The 19045-nt window shown below is 54.7% G+C and overlaps 1 long non-coding RNA gene across 1 annotated transcript; it reads right to left on the bottom strand.

Annotated features, from left to right (window-relative positions):
* Positions 1-12688: 12688 nt before the first annotated feature.
* Positions 12689-15906, bottom strand: LOC147652814 (uncharacterized). Its single transcript, XR_015288087.1, has 3 exons — positions 15853-15906; positions 14193-15460; positions 12689-13850 (listed from the first exon to the last, which is right to left on the bottom strand). It is a non-coding gene; the product is annotated as an uncharacterized LOC147652814 (long non-coding RNA).
* Positions 15907-19045: the final 3139 nt, after the last annotated feature.

Raw genomic sequence — 19045 nt, 5'->3', positions numbered from 1 at the left:
GATCAGCAGGGATGAGCTGAGATCCTGGGGCAGTGGATGAGGTGGATCAGCAGGGATGAGCTGAGATCCTGGGGCAGTGGATGAGGTGGATCAGCAGGGATGAGCTGAGATCCTGGGGCAGTGGATGAGGTGGATCAGCAGGGATGAGCTGAGATCCTGGGGCAGTGGATGAGGTGGATCAGCAGGGATGAGCTGAGATCCTGGGGCAGTGGATGAGGTGGATCAGCAGCTCCTGGCACTGCCACACGTCCCGGCAGGACAGGGGGTGCGAGGCCACCAACCAAGAGGGAAGAAGGAGAAGCAGCAGCAGCTCTGGGTGATGGCGAATTCCCTTCTCCCCACCACAACAGCTCTCAGCCCCAAGTGTCCTTCCCAGAAGCTGCAGAAGCCGCCGAACTGTCCCCACCCTCGGGTTTCCTGTCCCCTTCCCCCCTGGGCCCGGCCACTCTTTGTCTTCTCTCAATCACCCACCAAGTACCCACAGTCAGGTTTTCCCCGCAGCTCATGGGTAAAAATTCCACAGGTAATTAAAGAATTAAAGAAGGGCACCTAACCCCCAACACACAGAACCCTGGAATCCAGCAGGGTTTGGGATGGAGGGACCTCAGAGCCCACCCAGTGCCCCCCTGCCATGGCAGGGACACCTCTCACTGTCCCAGGCTGCTCCAGCCCTGTTCCGGAACACTTCCAGGGATGGGATGTCATTTTTAGATATATATATGTGCAATAATATCTATATATATGTACATAAACATATCCCACTGCAGTCCAGGCCTTACAAGACACATTTCCCATTCACTAACCCCAGACACAGCCCCAGGAGCAGCTCCTTGGCAGATTTGAGCTGTGTTTCTCTGGGGCAGGTCCTGGCAGAGCTGTGGGGATGTGGCATTTGGGGACAGCTGAGTCCTCTCCTCAGCATCCCCTCTGATTTTTGGGAAGGAGCTGCAGTTCCCTCATCAGGGGCTGCACAGGGTCCCAGCCACTCCCTGCATCTCCTGGCTGCTCCTCAGCAAACTGGGGCGGCAATCGAGGGCTGCCTTGTTCAAAGAACAGTGGAAAAATAAAGATGAAAAAACGAGAAATTAATAGGAAAGAAGAAACGAAGATGAAAAAATAGGCAAAGCCTTTGTGTGCAGTTTCCTTTGGGGGAAGTCAGCAGTCACCTCTGAGAGCAGCCTGGCCCTGACAAGAGCTCCTTTCATCACCTGGAAGTTCCCCATTTGCATTTTGAAGTCTCCCATTTGCTGCTCCTGCATTCAGATGCAGGTTCCTGATTCTTGAGGGGTTTTTTATTGTTTGGAGGGTTTTTTCCCACGTTTGTCGTACAAGAAAAAAAATCAAATGAACAAGCTCCATCCAGGGCTGGAGTTGACTGATGTTGTCCTTGAGGAGGGAGGCTTTGATAGGCAAAGAATTCCAGAGGCTTTTTCCCTTCATCATTTCAAACTCAGTGTTTTGGGTGTTCTTATGAAGACACAACCCCACAGCTGCCCTTGAAGGAGCCTCTGGTGGTTAAACCCTGAGGGATTAAGCATGTTTGTGTCTGTGGCACAGCTCAGATGTGGTCCTGGGATGAATGCAGTGTCCCCCTGCCTCCTGCAGCGAACTGGCTGGCTCTGGAGCCCAGAACTGGAGTTTCCATCAGGGGACACTTTATAGAGCCAGCAATCCCCAGCTCTGTTCCCAGCTCTGCTCCCAGCTGTTCCCAGCTCTGTTCCCACCTCTGTTCCCAGCTCTGTTCCCAGCTCTGTTCCCAGCTCTGTTCCCAGCTGTTCCCAGCTCTGTTCCCAGCTCTGTTCCCAGCTCTGTCCCCAGCTCTGTCCCCAGCTCTGTTCCCAGCTCTGTTCCCAGCTCTGTTCCCAGCTGTTCCCAGCTCTGTTCCCAGCTCTGTTCCCAGCTCTGTCCCCAGCTCTGTCCCCAGCTCTGTTCCCAGCTCTGTTCCCAGCTCTGTTCCCAGCTCTGTTCCCAGCTCTGTTCCCAGCTGTTCCCAGCTCTGTTCCCAGCTCTGTCCCCAGCTCTGTTCCCAGCTCTGTTCCCAGCTCTGTTCCCAGCTCTGTTCCCAGCTCTGTTCCCAGCTCTGTTCCCAGCTGTTCCCAGCTCTGTTCCCAGCTCTGTTCCCAGCTCTGTTCCCAGCTGTTCCCAGCTCTGTTCCCAGCTCTGTTCCCAGCTCTGTTCCCAGCTCTGCTCCCAGCTCTGTTCCCAGCTCTGCTCCCAGCTCTGTCCCCAGCTGTTCCCAGCTCTGTTCCCAGCTGTTCCCAGCTGTTCCCAGCTCTGTTCCCAGCTCTGTTCCCAGCTCTGTTCCCAGCTCTGCTCCCAGCTCTGTCCCCAGCTGTTCCCAGCTCTGTTCCCAGCTCTGTTCCCAGCTCTGTTCCCAGCTGTTCCCAGCTGTTCCCAGCTCTGTTCCCAGCTCTGTTCCCAGCTCTGTTCCCAGCTGTTCCCAGCTGTTCCCAGCTCTGCTCCCAGCTCTGTTCCCAGCTCTGCTCCCAGCTGTTCCCAGCTCTGCTCCCCACATGAGTGCAGGGCTTTGCTCCATTTCCACTCTGCTTTCTCTCCCTTTGATTCCATTTCCTTTTCCAAGATTGTATTTCAAGAACACATTAATTCCCTGCTTTATTTCTCTCTGTTTCAGGTACAGAGAGTGCTCCCCTTCCCCTGGAAGGGCTCAGAGCTGTGGGGATGTGGCATTTGGGGACACGAGCCAGGGTGACCCTGGCAGTGCTGGGGAGTGCTCGGCCCCGGTGCTCTCAGAGCATCTTCTCCACACTGATGGTTCTGGGAGCCACCATGTGATAAATAAAGCTATTTTTGGTGTGGTTTGGACTCAGAGCAGAGTCCAAGCCCAGATTCCAAGGCCAGGGAAGGGTCTGCAGGGTCTGACCTGGCTCGGAGCCCCTGTGTGAGCCAGCAGATTCCCCAGGGAGCGCTGGGGTGCCTGCACCCCCTGTCCATCCTCCTCCTCCCCTGCACCCCCTGTCCATCCTCCTCCTCCCCCTGCAGTCCCTGTCCATCCTCCTCCTCCCCTGCTGCCCCTGTCCATCCTCCTCCCCTGCACCCCCTGTCCATCCTCCTGCTCCTGCACCCCCTGTCCATCCTCCTCCTCCCCCTGCACCCCCTGTCCATCCTCCTCCTCCTGCACCCCCTGTCCATCCTCCTCCTCCTCCCCTGCACCCCCTGTCCATCCTCCTCCTCCCCTGCAGCCCCTGTCCATCCTCCTCCTCCTCCCCTGCACCCCCTGTCCATCCTCCTCCTCCCCTGCACCCTGTGTCCATCCTCCTCCCCTGCACCCCCTGTCCATCCTCCTCCCCTGCACCCTGTGTCCATCCTCCTACTCCCCTGCACCCCCTGTCCATCCTCCTGCTCCCCTGCACCCTGTGTCCATCCTCCTACTCCCCTGCACCCCCTGTCCATCCTCCTCCTCCCCTGCACCCCCTGTCCATCCTCCTCCTCCTCCTGCACCCCCTGTCCATCCTCCTCCTCCCCTGCACCCTGTGTCCATCCTCCTCCTCCCCCTGCAGCCCCTGTCCATCCTCCTCCTCCTCCCCCTGCACCCCCTGTCCATCCTCCTCCTCCCCTGCAGCCCCTGTCCATCCTCCTCCCCTGCACCCCCTGTCCATCCTCCTCTTCCTGCACCCCCTGTCCATCCTCCTCCTCCCCTGCACCCCCTGTCCATCCTCCTCCTCCCCTGCACCCCCTGTCCATCCTCCTCCTCCTCTCCCTGCACCCCCTGTCCATCCTCCTCCCCCTGCAGCCCCTGTCCATCCTCCTCCTCCCCCTGCACCCCCTGTCCATCCTCCTCCTCCTGCACCCCCTGTCCATCCTCCTCCTCCTCCCCCTGCACCCCCTGTCCATCCTCCTCCCCCTGCAGCCCCTGTCCATCCTCCTCCTCCTCCCCTGCAGCCCCTGTCCATCCTCCTCCTCCCCTGCACCCCCTGTCCATCCTCCTCCCCTGCACCCCCTGTCCATCCTCCTCCCCTGCACCCCCTGTCCATCCTCCTCCTCCCCTGCAGCCCCTGTCCATCCTCCTCCTCCTCCTGCAGCCCCTGTCCATCCTCCTCCCCTGCAGCCCCTGTCCATCCTCCTCCTCCCCAGGGCAGCTGAGGAGTGCAGGAGCCCAGGCTGGGGCTCAGCTCTGCCCCAGGCTCAGGGATTCTGTAACCCCGCTGTGATTTTGTCTGAATGAAGTGAGATCTGCCCTCTCGTCTCTTTGTGCTCCGCTCAGACTCTGGCAGGGTTAAAAATTACCCTTCAGTGGAATTACCCTTCAGTGGTACAAACAAAAAGTAGCTTTGATTTCTTCTGGATATTTTGATTTTGCTGTTGTTTAAGTCACTATTCCAAGGCTAGTTGGTCAGTGCCACTTTGGTCTGACACACAGATTTATATTTTCCCTTGGGTTAACTCTAATTTATGTTTTGGACCAATTTAATAGTATCACCATTAATGGTATCACCATCTCGACTGCATTATCCTACAGGAGCAGAGCAATTCTTAAATGGGGCCTTTTATCCTCAGCACTATTGCTCATCCCCGATTATTCACAGCAAACTTCGCCTTCTTTTGTTACTGTAATCAGTTTTTAACACTGGGAGGAAGGAGAAAGGCAAGAAAGAGAAAGGAAACAATGCCTGGCCCCGGCTCTAATGTGGCACCTTCCCATCTGCTAAAATCCAGATAAAGGTTTCCTTCCATTACTGGGAGTGAGGGGGCTCTGTAAGCACGGGGATATTTGGGGTGTGCAGGATTTGGGGGGCTCTGTAACCACAGGGATATTTGGGGTGTTCAGGATTGGGGGTGTGCAGGATTTGGGGGGCTCTGTAACCACAGGGATATTTGGGGTGTTCAGGATTGGGGGTGTGCAGGATTTGGGGGGCTCTGTAACCACAGGGATATTTGGGGTGTGCAGGATTGGGGCTGTGCAGGATTTGGGGTGTGCAGGATTGGGGGTGTGCAGGATTTGGGGGGCTCTGTAACCACAGGGATATTTGGGGTGTGCAGGATTGGGGCTGTGCAGGATTTGGGGGCTCTGTACCCACAGGGATATTTGGGATGGTTCCTGGGTCACAGGCCAGGAGTGAGAGCCCAGGGGTGTCTGGGCATGTCCAGCTGGGATTCCCTGGGTCCAGCTGGGTTTCCCTGGGTCCAGCTGGGATTCCCTGGGTCCAGCAGGGATTCCCTGGGTCCAGCAGGGTTTCCCCACAGCCCCTGCTGTCCCTCTGAGGAGAGCTGGGCTGTGCTGTCCCTGTGCCCCAGGAGGAGCCCATGAGGTCCCCACGAGGTCCCTGCTGTCCCCAGCCCCAGCTCTTTCGTTCCCCAGGAGGTCCCCAGGAGGTCCCCAGGAGGTCCCTGCTGTCCCCAGCCCCAGCTCTCTCTCATTCCCCATGAGGTCCCCACGATGTCCCTGCTGTCCCCAGCCCCAGCTCTCTCTCGTTCCCCAGGAGGTCCCCAGGAGGTCCCTGCTGTCCCCAGCCCCAGCTCTCTCTCGTTCCCCAGGTTTCACAGCCCCTGGCACCCCTGGGGCTCTCTGTGTGCCCCCAGCCCCTGTCCCAGGTGCCCTCCTGGAGCCTCCTGGGGCCGGGCAGCTCTGGCCACGCTCCTGCCGAGGAGCCCAGGTGAGCAGGGTGGGATCAGCTCCAGGGCCTTCCCACCCAAACCATCCCTTGGCTCTCTGATCCTTCATCCAGCAATCCCTGGTGCTGCTGCACAGGCACTGCAGAGAAAAGTCACGTTTTCCATGTAGAAGACAAAAAAAGCCATCTCTCTGTAAAAACAGCCATTTCTGCCAGTTTTTTGTGAGACGTCCCCCGTGGCAAGGTAAAATTCTGCCAAAGGTTTTTCCTTTCTTACTGCGACGTGTTTGAAGTTGAAGACACAACTTCAGCCTCCTTTTCCTCTCCCTCCTGCCTTGTTTTAATTTCAATGAGCTCAACTAATTTATTCTACCCGCTAAATGATGGGCTGCTGGTTCTTGCTGTCATAATCGCAATGCAGGCAGCGAGAGATTTGATGAATTGCGTGTCATAGGACCCAGATCAATAAATATATAAGTGTGTGAAAAATTAAACCGAGGAAGGAGGTTCAGACACGTTGGGTTTATATCAAAGGCCACAGCAATACCTGCAGGCATCGAGGGAGCAGCTTCAGTAACACATTACCTGAAACATTTTCATTGCACAAAGCAGCTTCACCAAAATAAAAGGTTTTCCTGGTAATGTGCCGGTTGTGTTAATTTTTAAACAGAATTCTGTTTCGCTGAAATAAAGATGTCTTGTTACCTTTACTTCAAGTGTATAATTTCTCAGAGATCTGTCATATTAATTTGATGCTATTTAGTCTTAGATTTGATTATAATGTTTTGACAGATGTCAAATGTCATATGTCAAAGTACTGTAACATTGATCCCACAGGAAACGGGAGCTTTTCATTTCTGCATAGCTGAGGATTAAATAGAAAACACCTCAGAAGAAGGATGGAGATCCCTCTCTGAGCCCTGGAGCATGCCAGCACAGCCCCCCTGCTCAGAGCTGTGTTCCTGGTGCAGATCCCGATTTCCTGGAGCCCTGGGGCTCCCTGGAACGCTGTGAGGAGCTTTCCCAAACACCCTACGGAGCTCCCTGCACCTGCCTGTGGGAGAGGAGTTCAAAATGCAGTGGCACAGTTTGTCTGAGAGCAAACAGCTGCTGAACGCAGGGGATTCCACCCCTAAAAGCTCCTCGTTTCCAAGTTGTGCTTCCAAAACTGGAGATAAAGGGGGGACCCAGCTCTGCCTGGAGCAGGAGGTGCCAGGAGGGGTGGCCCCGGTGGCACCTGGTGCTTGTCCCCAGGGCTGAGCTGCAGCCAAGCATTCCCTGGGATTCCAGGGGCCTTGAGCCACATCTCGGGGTATTTGGGATTTTTGAGGCACAACTCAGGGTATTTGGGGTTTTTGAGCCACATCTCGGGGTATTTGGGGTTTTTGAGGCACATCTCAGGGTATTTGGGGGTTTTGAGGCACATCTCAGGGTATTTGGGATTTTTGAGGCACATCTCAGGGTATTTGGGGTTTTTGAGGCACATCTCAGGGTATTTGGGGTTTTTGAGGCACATCTCAGGGTATTTGGGGTTTTTGAGGCACATCTCAGGGTATTTGGGGTTTTTGAGGCACATCTCAGGGTATTTGGGGTTTTTGAGGCACATCTCAGGGTATTTGGGGTTTATCAGCCTGAATGGGGCAGTGGTAACTCTGCCCAGCACCCTGGACACAGAATGTCCTGAGCTGGAAAGGACCCTGGGCATCATCAAATCCAGCTCCTGGCCCTGCACAGGACAAGGCCAGGGATCCCAGCCTGTGCCTTCCAGAGGAAACCCCACTCCTGGGAGATCTCCAGGGAAAACCCAGAGGTTTAACCCTGGATAAACCTCAGATCAACCCAACCCTTGATCTCAGGGACGTTCCTGCTGTCCCCTCTGAGGAGCAGGGCTGTGCTCTGGTGGCTGCTGGGCAGCACTGTGGGCACCTGCCAGGTACACAGCATGCAGGAATATTTAAAATACAGGAATATCAGCAAGGCTGAGGCAAGAACCCATTGTGAGTCGAGGGAACAGAGTCCCCAGTCCCTGTGTCCCACGTTGTGCTGCTCCCCTTTCCATAAGGTGAGTTTCCAATTCCATTTACAATGTTATTGCTGCACTTTGATGGATGGTTTTCTGGGGCTGCTTTATGAAATGCTTTGTAGAACTCCAGACAGATTCATCCCTGAGTTTCCCTTGCTCAGGAGCCAGCTGTGCTCTCGAGGCTCTCCGTGCCCTGGGGCCTGGGCAGTCCCAGCAGCTCCTGTGATCCAGGTGTGATCCAGGTGTGATCCAGGTGTGATCCAGGTGTGATCCAGGTGTGACCCGAGCTGGGTCCCAGGTTCTGCTGTGCCCTGAGCCACCCCTGCCCCTGGCACCAGCAGGAGCCCTGGGGCTGCAGGGAGGGATCCCAGAGCTCCTGGGGCTGCAGGGAGGGATCCCAAACTCCTGGGGCTGCAGGAATGGATCCCAAACTCCTGGGGCTGCAGGGAGGGATCCCAAACTCCTGGGGCTGCAGGGAGGGATCCCAGAGCTCCTGGGGCTGCAGGGAGGGATCCCAAACTCCTGGGGCTGCAGGGAGGGATCCCAGAGCTCCTGGGGGCTGCAGGGAGGGATCCCAAACTCCTGGGGCTGCAGGAATGGATCCCAAAGTCCTGGGGCTGCAGGGAGGGATCCCAAACTCCTGGGGCTGCAGGGAGGGATCCCAAACTCCTGGGGTTGCAGGGAGGGAACCAGAGCTCCTGGAGAACAGGGAGGTTTTTCCCAGAACCAGCTGAGGCAGCAGCAACAGCAGCAGCACCTTTGTTTGGGTGGGAAAGGACCTGAAATCCCACCTAACCCACCCTGCCATGGCAGGGACACCTCCCACTGTCCCAGTGTCCACCCCAGTGTCCAGCCTGGCCTTGGGCACTGCCAGGGATCCAGGGGTTCTGCTCTGGGCACCTGTGCCAGGCCTGCCCACCCTGCCAGGGATCAATTCCTTCATAAAACTAAATCTCTTTCAGAGGTTTTTGGTGTGAAGCCCTCAGCCCTTGTCCTGTCACCCTCTGCCCATGTAAGAAGTCACTCCTGTTTTCTGTGAGCCCCTTTAGGCCCTGGAAGGGGCTCTGAGCTCTGCCCAGATCCTTCTCCTCCCCAGGAAAAACAACCCCAAAATCAACCCATCCCTGGCTTTCACACACTGAGCTGAAGAATTTGGATTTTTCATTTGCCATTTCCGAAATCAGCCCTTGGGAAAGTTCCTGGGCAGTTTCCTTTCAGTGCCACTTTCCTTCTGACACCGTGGTCTTGGTGAAGAGGCTCTCAGGGATTTCAGAATGGAGAGGATCAGACTGGCCTGGCAAAACCCTGGCACTGAGTGATGGATTGTTGTGGAACAATCCATTCTGTGGATTTTGGCACAGGGGATGGGCAGGGGATGCTTGGAGGGTGGGACAGAGTTCATTCATCACAGGCCCTGCCCTGTGGAGACACAGCACACATCTTCCAGTCTGCACTGATTTTCTGCACTTCTGGAACACCCAGATCTCTTGGATTTGTGGCACTAAAATCGCTAAAATCGCTAAAATCACTAAAATCCGTTCACCAGCCGTTCCCAGGGTTTTTCTGAGGGCTGTGGGCTCCCATCACTGCCGGGAAGGGGAGCTGGGGCTGCTGGCCCATCCCACATGGATCTCTCATGGATGGTCCAGAGCTCCTCACCCTCGGGAAGGGGAGAGTCACACCCTGCCAGTGCAGGCACACGGAGGAGGAGGAGGATGAAGGATCAGGGAACACACCCCAGACAATCAGAGCACATCTGCACACGAATGGGGGTGAACATCTGGCAGGGAGGCGCTGAGCAGCTGCTGCTGCCCTGGGGCGGGAGATGGCTCCGGTCTCAGCTGATCCCACAGCACAGAGCTGCCCCAAAGAGCCACAAACGTCTGGGAAAACATCCCTGCACACCATGAACCCCCGGGAGCTGCTCTCCCCGGGGGCCTGAGCAATCCCTGGATTTTGGGGAGGGATTGCTCTGCCCTGCCCCTGCTGCTGCTGCGCCCCCAGGAGCCCTCCAGTGCCTGGGGGAATTTGCTGGAAGCTGCTTCCATCCCAGACTGTGGATACTGCAGGGAATGGGACAGGAGCCAGGGAATGGCTCCCAGTGCCAGAGGGCAGGGATGGATGGGAGATTGGGAATTGGGAATTGCTGGCTGGGCTGGAATTGCCAGAGCAGCTGTGGCTGTCCCTGGATCCCTGGCAGTGCCCAAGGCCAGGCTGGACACTGGGGCTGGACACTGGGACAGTGGGAGCTGTCCCTGCACATCCAGGGGTGGGATGGGTGGGATGGGTGGGATCTGAGGTCCCTCCCACCCGAACCATTCCATGATTCCACAGGTCTTTGTTCCTCTGGTTCCTGCAGCCCTGCAAAAGAGAACACCACGGAATGACTGCCAAGCTCTGGGATTTACAGATTTTTGCCAGAAATTACTCCAGTTCTTGCTAATAATTGTCATTAATCTTGGAAAACAGCTTGATTCAGACCAACAGTGGGCATGGTGCTGTTTAGTCAGAGCTTGGCCTGGAGCCTGGAAGTGTTTTCCAATCTCAGCCATTCTGTGATGCTCCCCAGGCTGGAAAATGCCGGTGTGGGGAGAGGAGCAGCATCCTGAGCAATAAACCCAGGGGGCTCAGAACGAGCCTGGGAACACACGGATTGGAGAGGAACTTCTGGAGCTCCTTCCTCACGTAGGAAAGAGCAGGATGTGCAGCCCAGCCCTGCAGCAGCCTGGGGATGGGATTCCAGCCTGATTGGGCACAATTTCAATATTTCCTGGCTTCCACTGCAAAAGGAAACCCTTTCCCAGCAGTCAGGGGCAGAGTGAGGCAGAGGATTTCCCCCTGTTTCACCTCAGGGAGGAGAAATGGGTCTCAGTTTCCCAGAGAGAACAGTGCACACAGAAATTCATGATCTTGCACGAGCTCCCCGTGTTGGGGGAGAACATTATCCCATATTCAAAGTGCCTTGAGATGTCAGGAACTCTCCCAAAGCCAGCACTGAGCTCAGTTGCTGCACTTCATCAAACACTTCAGGGAATTGTAATTATTTCCAGTGGGACTTGGACTTCAGGAATAACCCAGAGTGCTCCAAAAGCCCTGAGCACTGGGCACAACCAACCACGTGGATCCTGGTGCTTCCTTCATCTCCTTCCCGAGGTATCACCGGGGGTTGGAGCTGAGTGCAAGGATAACCACATGATAAATGAATATATTCATGTAAACCCAGAAGTAATCACATCTCTTACAGAGCCAATATTTTCATGGCAAGAAAGGAAATAAAATATATGTATTTGCTATCCAAACCCAATAGCACAAATCCTAACATGCCCAAAACAATTCTAATTTAATTATGCAAAAAAGGCTCCTAACCTTAATAACAAATCATTATCTGAAGAAAATCTGAATTGGCTTTTGCGGTTTCAAAATATGAATTTCTTTTCATAGCAAGCAAAATGCAACAAGGGGACATGCAAAATGTGTCTGGTAAATTAAAAATCTGTTATTAGAACTTGCAGACAGGAGCTGGAAGAAGCCACGTAGTTAAAAAATCTGTTTTCCTAGATGAATAAATACCGGTTTACCCTCTCCCTCTGTCTTTCATGGTGCCCTTCTTCCCTCCTCCTCCTCCCTCTCAGCTCCTTTCCCACTCAGCTTCTCGCTACATAATTAACTTTTGGAGTTTAATTTTTCTCCTGGTTCTGGAAGAATGAGCTGTTCAGGACACAATTCACATTTCCTGTGCTGTTCAGGGACTATTTGGGAGAAAAGCAGGCAGGATCTGTGTGGGAATCAGAGGCTCTACAGATGAAATTGCTGCTGCCTCGTCTTCTAAATCCCTCTTGGCCCTCGAGAGTCAGAGCACTTTGTGACCTGTAATGGATTTCTGGCCTTGCTGGGCAGCCTGGGGCTGTTCTCATTTTCCAGGGGCTGGCAGAGAGACCTGCCCTGAGCCAGGACCTGCCTGGGCCAGGGGAGAGGGCACTGAGGGGACAATCCTGTCAGAGGGTCCTGGAAGGGACCTCAAATCCCCCCAGTGCCCCCCAGCCATGGCAGGGACAGCTCCCACTGTCCCAGTGTCCAGCCCCAATGTCCAGCCTGGCCTTGGGCACTGCCAGGGATCCAGGGACAGCCCCAGCTGCTCTGGCAATTCCAGCCCAGCCAGCAATTCCCAATTCCCAATCTCCCATCCATCCCTGCCCTCTGGCACTGGGAGCCATTCCCTGGCTCCTGTCCCTCCATCCCTTGTCCCCAGTCCCTCTCCAGCTCTCCTGGAGCCCCTTCAGGCCCTGCCAGGGGCTCTGAGCTCTCCCTGGATCCTTCCCTTCTCCAGGGGAACATTCCCAGCTCTCCCAGCCCTGGAGCAGCTCCGTGGGTTCCTCTGATTCCCATATCCCGGAGGAGCCCAGGCTGGAGCAGCTCTGTCCCAGCAGAGGGACTGGAAGGTCGGGGTGCCAGGGCTGGGAAGTGACATTTGCATCCAGCCTGGGCTCCAGTGGCACAGCCTGACCCAGAGGGGACAGAGATGGGATCTGGGGGGGCCCGGGGGTCACTCCCCTCTCTGGGCACTCCGGGAAGGGCTCAGGGTGGTGCTGCACGAAGGAGGAGATGGATCCAGCACAAAATCACCTCAAAAAGGGAAAAAGCCTGGAAAATCTCACCCTGGAGGAGAGGTTTGGAGTGGTGAGTGTCAGGGAGCTCCAAAGGATGTGGTTAATGATCTTCAGCAGCAGAAAAGGCTGAGAAGGAACATTAAACACCCCATGCCCATCACAGACAGCTCTAGCCAAGGCAAAGCCGGGCTGGAAGCACTCAGGGAAGGTTCTGGGGCTGGGATGAGCAGGAATCCTCTCCCTCAGGAGAGGAATCATGGAGAGGCACCTCCATGGCCAGTGGGGGACTGCAGCCACAGCCGTGTCCGAGGGCAGAAGGAAAAGGACAATTCCCCGTTCCCAGGGAGGAAGCCACAGCTGCTCCCACACGGGAGCTCTCTGCTCCCTGCCCTTCTGCTCAGCTCCGTGGCACAGAGCCCTTTGGAGCAGCTGGAATAGACAGTTTGGAACTGGAGAGTGCCCTGTGTAAAGATCATTTTAAGAAAAAAGTGACAGACTCAATTAAATAAATTCAAATAAAACTTCAGTGCCAGGCCCCGGGGTCCCTTGATTTATTGATGTGGCACTGCTCAGCCACTGCCTGGGAGTGAGCAGGGCTGTGCTGGATCAGCTCCTTTTGGGTGCTGGGCACCCCCTGGCCTTGCCCAGCACAGGGGCCAGGCTGAGCCTGGTGCTGGGGTTGGGACAGGCAGACCCCAAATGAGCCTCCCCCAGGAGTGGGGAAGGGTCTCAGGGGAAACCAACTCCCCCTCACCTGGTGAATCCCTTTAGTGAGGGGTTTCTTACTGACAAGATGAATTTACTGTTTTTTCCTCTTCCTTTAAAACAAGAAACTGGATGCATTGCCAAAACCTTTCCTTATTGTTTCATTCATTTACTTATTTCTTTTCTGCAATTGAAGCGCGTGGCTGGAACAAAGCAGGTGACTTGTAAAGCCTCAGCTTCAGCTGAGCGCTGCCAGAAGGGCATTGTTGGAATGGGAAAGCTTTCCAGGAGAACACAAAGGAATGGATATTCCTGTCTGTTCCAGGCCAGGAGGCAGAGTTCCCACTGCCAGCAGCCAGGGAAACGTTTCCTAATCCAGGAGCAAGAGGCTCTGAGTGTTTGTGCTGTCACAGCAGTGATCCTCAGCAAAGTTATCCAGCTCCTGCCACACCGATGGCACTTCCTGGGGTGGCCAAAAGCATCTCCCCTGTCCTGGGATGCATCCCCTGGGCACAATTCCCAGCTGGGCTTTCCCTCCTATCAGGTTGTGAAATAAAATGCATGAAATTATGGCTCACATGAATTGGTGAGGAGCCTCAAATCAGTAATGCCTTTTATTTGTCAGGTGCATGGGAGGCTGCTGCTGTTTCTTTATGAAATCGAGGCATTTAGAAGCGCTGCTTATCCTTGGAATGTTTGTGTGCAATTAGCAGCAGGAGCTAGGGAAAAACGTGCTGCTGCTGCTGCACTGGCTCCATTTCCATGGCCAGAATTCACAGCCAGGGACAAAACTCATCAGGTGTGTCCATTGACACCTCAAACACACCCACATATGACAGGTGTGACACACCCCACACACCCCACACACCCCACACACCCCACACACCCCACACGTGACAGGTGTGACACACCCCACACACCCCACACGTGACAGGTGTGACACACCTCACACACCCCACACGTGACAGGTGTGACACACCTCACACACCCCACACGTGACAGGTGTGACACACCTCACACACCCCACACGTGACAGGTGTGACACACCTCACACACCCCACACGTGACAGGTGTGACACACCCCACACACCCCACACGTGACAGGTGTGACACCTCAAACACACCCCACACACCCCACACGTGACAGGTGTGACACCTCAAACACACCTCACACACCCCACACGTGACAGGTGTGACACCTCAAACACACCCCACACACCCCACACGTGACAGGTGTGACACCTCAAACACACCCCACACGTGACAGGTGTGACACCTCAAACACACCTCACACACCCCACACGTGACAGGTGTGACACCTCAAACACACCTCACACACCCCACACGTGACAGGTGTGACACCTCAAACACACCCCACACCTCACACACCCCACCCCATTCCCTCTGGGACCCCCAGGTGCCTCCTCCTCTGCCCTGCCCCTGTCTGCAGCAGCAGCTCAGGCCGCTCTGGGGCCGGAGCTGGTCCCTTCTGCAGCTCCTGGGGCACCTCTCCCCCTGTCTGGGCCGATCCTGCTCCAGCCCGGGCTGTGGGTTCCAGGAGAGCTCCGTGTGCCGCGGGGGCTGAGGGAGCTGCGGGTGTGCCCAGCTCCGGGGCCTTGTGCTGTCAGCAGCAGCACCGCCAGCAGGAACTGATCCAACAGCTGGAACAGCTGGAACAGCTGGAATCACTGCAGCACTGCCAGCAGGAACTGATCCAACAGCTGGAACAGCTGGAATCACTGCAGCACTGCCGGCAGGAACTGATCCAACAGCTGGAACAGCTGGAATCACTGCAGCACTGCCGGCAGGAACTGATCCAACAGCTGGAACAGCTGGAATCACTGCAGCACTGCCAGCAGGAACTGATCCAACAGCTGGAACAGCTGGAACAGCTGGAATCACTGCAGCACTGCCAGCAGGAGCCTGATCCAACAGCTGGAACAGCTGGAATCACTGCAGCACTGCCAGCAGGAACTGATCCAACAGCTGGAACAGCTGGAACAGCTGGAATCACTGCAGCAGGAACCCTGCTCTGGAGCTGGGCCTGTGTCCTGATCCAACAGCTCCTGGAATCCCAGCAGGAACTGCTGCGCTGCCTCCGGCCACTGTGGACACACGGACAAGGGGCTCAGCACTCCCCTGCTGAGGCTGATCTCTGGGAATGTTCTCTGGGAATGTTCTCATGGAATGTTCTCAGACTGTTCTCATGGAATGTTCTCTGGGAATGTTCTCAGGGCTGTTCCCGGTGCTCTCCTCACTCAAGCTCAGCCGGGCTCTGCCAGCCTGGGGAGGATTTTGGGTGCTGGAATCCACACCAAAGGTGTGGCAGAAGGTTCTGGTGACGAGGAGCAGCCTCACCTGGTCCTGCCATGTCCCCAGAGCTGTGGTCACTCAGTCCCCATGGCAGGGGGTGGAACCAAGAGCTCCTTAAAGCTCCTTCCAGCCCAGCCCATCCTGGGCTTTGGTGATTCCCGGTGCTGCAGTGCAGGAGCTGGAGGAAGGGCTGGCACAGCCACAGGGAAGATGGGGAGAAGCTGCTCCTGTCCCGTGGCAGGCTGGAAAAAGGAAAAGACAAAATGTGGTTTGTGTTGGAACAAACCAAGCAGAAATCCTCTACAGCTGAGGTGTTGGCAGAGCTCAGACTCAAACACTTGAGGTTTAAAACACGGGAAGCAGATCCCTAAGGGAAAGGCACTTGGAGCTTGGAGGGGAATCAGGAACTCATGGTGGAAAAAGATGTAGCAAAGTAAAAAGTGTCAAAGGAAAACGTAGCAAAGTGTCAGGACTCAGAAAAAGCAAACAGAAGAAGAGAAGAATGCTATGGAATAAATCAGCTCAGTGCTAAGCATGAGCTCTTCCTCTTGAATTTCTTAAGACCAAATATTTTACAAAGACCTTCAAAATTCCTGTAATCTTTACCGTGCCAACCTCCTCTGCCATAATTTACCTCGAGAGACACGGACAAGGTGTTGTAGTGATTTCCCTCTGCCTTGCTATCAATAGCTCAAGTTTTGGCAATTAGCTAATTATAGAGAAAATTAACCTGCTCACCTGCAAAGAACAGAACACTTCAGACTTGACTCATTACGATCATTATGTTTTCTGAAGGAAATTGTGCTGTGAAGATTAAATGGAATTCACGAGGGAAGAGCCAGTTCCAGTGAATAATTAACTGAGTAATCTCCAGCTCCTTTCCTGCCATTCCCAGTGCCAGCTGCTCGTTCCCAGCCGTGTGTGTCCTGGGCAGGGAGCAGCAGGCCCTGCAAGAAGAAGTTTCCAAGTCCTTGGGACCATGAAAACCAACCTTTGTGTGGCTGTGAGAACGTTCCTGCTCAGCCCCTGGCTGCTGGAACCAGGAGCCAGAGACAAATGGGGATCCAGGAAAACAAAGTGCTGGCAAAGGCCTTGATTGTGCTTTGGGAATGAACTCACAGTTCTGTTTTAGCCTGGGATGAGCAGCAGCTCTTGAGAGGCTGCTCTGGGCCTGTGAACAGAGCTGGACTGCTGGAGAGGGTGTCCCTGGATGGGAATGGTGTCCCTTTATGGGAATGGTGTCCCTGGGTGGGAATGGTGTCCCTGGGTGGGAATGGTGTCCCTTTATGGGAATGGTGTCCCTGGGTGGGAATGGTGTCCCTTTATGGGAATGGTGTCCCTGGGTGGGAATGGTGTCCCTGGATGGGAATGGTGTCCCTGGGTGGGAATGGTGTCCCTTTATGGGAAAGGTGTCCCTGGGTGGGAATGGTGTCCCTGGGTGGGAATGGTGTCCCTTTATGGGAATGGTGTCCCTGGGTGGGAATGGTGTCCCTTTATGGGAATGGTGTCCCTTTATGGGAATGGTGTCCCTTTATGGGAATGGTGTCCCTGGATGGGGATGATGGCTCTGGATGGGAATGGTGTCCCTGCAGTGCCATGTCTGACTCACTGCTGCCTGCACCACATCCCTTTGCTGGTGGTGAAATGGGGAGAACATTCCTCCCTGGGATGTGTCTGGGTGAGAGCTCAGTGTGGGAACCTCCCTCAGTGCACACAGGGAGGATTTGTTTCCCTTCTCTCAGGTCTGAAGGGCTCTGCTGTGCCCCACCTCAGCTGAACACGTGTAAATCACTCCACGCTCTCTGACATTTATGTGTCACACATCCCCCACTGCAGCCACCCTCCCCTCTCTGGGAAAAAAGAGCTTTTTCCTAATGGGCCAGACCAAGGCAGCTCCGTGTTTTCAAGGTCCTTTCAAGTGTTGCTTGTTTTATAAATGTCTCTGAAAGTAATGGTTTTCTTTCTTGCTTGGAGAAATCCTATGGAGGACATTTTTTAGTCAGTGATGAGCCTGACACTCTCTGCTGGGGATTTTCCAGGCACTTTGGAGGAGCTGTTCCAGCACGGAACAGGAAGATGTATTAATTCCAACCTCAAGAACAAATGCTTTCCAGAAAGGTCACATTGCTGTGAGCCAGGACATTACGAGCCTGATCTCACAGAGCTGCTCTGAACTGGCCTGCAGTCACATTTGTCCCTGCCTTAAATCAAGACCAAATTTCCTCTGCAGCCCCAGCTTTGTGCAGCAGCGCTGGGGACGGTTCCTGGGCTCTGTGTCCAAAGGGACACACGAGGGCCACCAGCCCCTCTCCCAGCAAGGGAAAGAATCCAAATGTCACAGTCAGCTGCTTATTTCTCTCCTGGTCTGTCCCCTTGGGGCTCCTCTGTCACCCTGTCCCAGCTGTCCCAGCACATCCTCCCTGGGAGCCTTGGCCTCCCCTGAGGAGATGGTGACTTCCAGCAGCTCTTTGATCACTGTGAGAGCAGCTCCTCCTGCCAGTTCTTCTGCCCCAGGGATGGGGACAAACCCCTGGTGCATTGTTCATCCAGGGATGGGGACACATCCCCTCACTGTGCATTGTTCATCCAGGGATGGGGAGAGGTGGGAGATTGGGAATTGCTGGCTGGGCTGGAATTGCCAGAGCAGCTGTGGCTGCCCCTGGATCCCTGGCAGTGCCCAAGGCCAGGCTGGACATTGGGGCTGGAGCAGCCTGGGACAGTGGGAGCTGTCCCTGCACATCCAGGGGTGGCACTGGAGGGGATCTGAGGTCCCTCCACCCCAAACCAGTCTGGGACATTGGCAGTGTCCTGCTGGCTCTGGGCTCTTTAGGAGGGGTCACACAGCCTTGGTCTAACCAAGCTCTGCAGATTCCTGCTCCTTTTGGCAATGAACATTCCTACCTTTCCCCAAATTCCCAGGGAGGATTGTCACCCCCCAGCCCTGTCCTGGGCAGCTTCCAGAGCTTCCCTGTGGATCTGGGCTGATTTCTGAGAGCCCACGCTGCTGGCCCTGCCTGGCAGAGCTCTGGGGGAGCTGGATTTGCTCTGAAGCCCCATCAGCTGAGTGTTCATTGGAAATCAGGGGTTGGTACAGTCTGTGGGAGAGGAAAGGAGCCAGCTTGGGTGGCACTCACTAAAACCAAGCTGTTTCTGCTTTATCCTGCTGACTTCTCTGCTCTCCTGTGAAGTGAAACTAATTTCCCTGATTTTTACCTCCTGGTTGTGTCTCTTGCTGAAGTTCTGGGTAACTTTGACCCCTTCCCTGTTTTCTAGGACTTTGCATCCCCACTGGTGCACAGCAGAGATTTATGATTATTGCCAACAACCACTGAGAATTTTGAGATTTTTCTCACAATTTTTTTTATGCTTGTCCATTATTCCCTCTGTTTTAAGGAGTGGCAGAGAAACAACCCCTTCTTTGTCCTATTAATTAAATTACCCACCTGATCAGAGATTTTTGTTACCAATTCCTTTCCCAGGTACCTTCTGCTGGAGGGTTCCTTTCCCCTTTGGACCCCACACTGCAAAAGCTTTGCTGATCTTGCATTTCCCATCTCCTTCCTTGCCCTGGCTGTTTGTGCCCCCATTTTTGGGATTCTGATTATTCACAGCCATTGTGTTTTTTCCCATGAATTTTCCAGTTCTCTGATTTTCCTCTGGCTTCCTTAGTGCGAGAAGTCCAAGAAAAACATCCCTGCCTTGCCTTCTGCTGCAGATCCTGTGTCCTGGGATGGGATTGCTCCTTCCCAGTGTTGGGAGCCAATTTGGTTTTGTCAGTGGATTTGGGAAAGCTCCTTTCAACACTTTTAATTTATTTGTCCACGTCT

The sequence above is a fragment of the Cyanistes caeruleus genome, chromosome 6, assembly GCF_971803275.1.
Source record: "Cyanistes caeruleus chromosome 6, bCyaCae1.hap1.1, whole genome shotgun sequence".
NCBI lineage: Eukaryota > Metazoa > Chordata > Aves > Passeriformes > Paridae > Cyanistes > Cyanistes caeruleus.
Note: the sequence above shows the minus strand (reverse complement) of the source record. Positions and strands in the feature narration are given on the sequence as shown.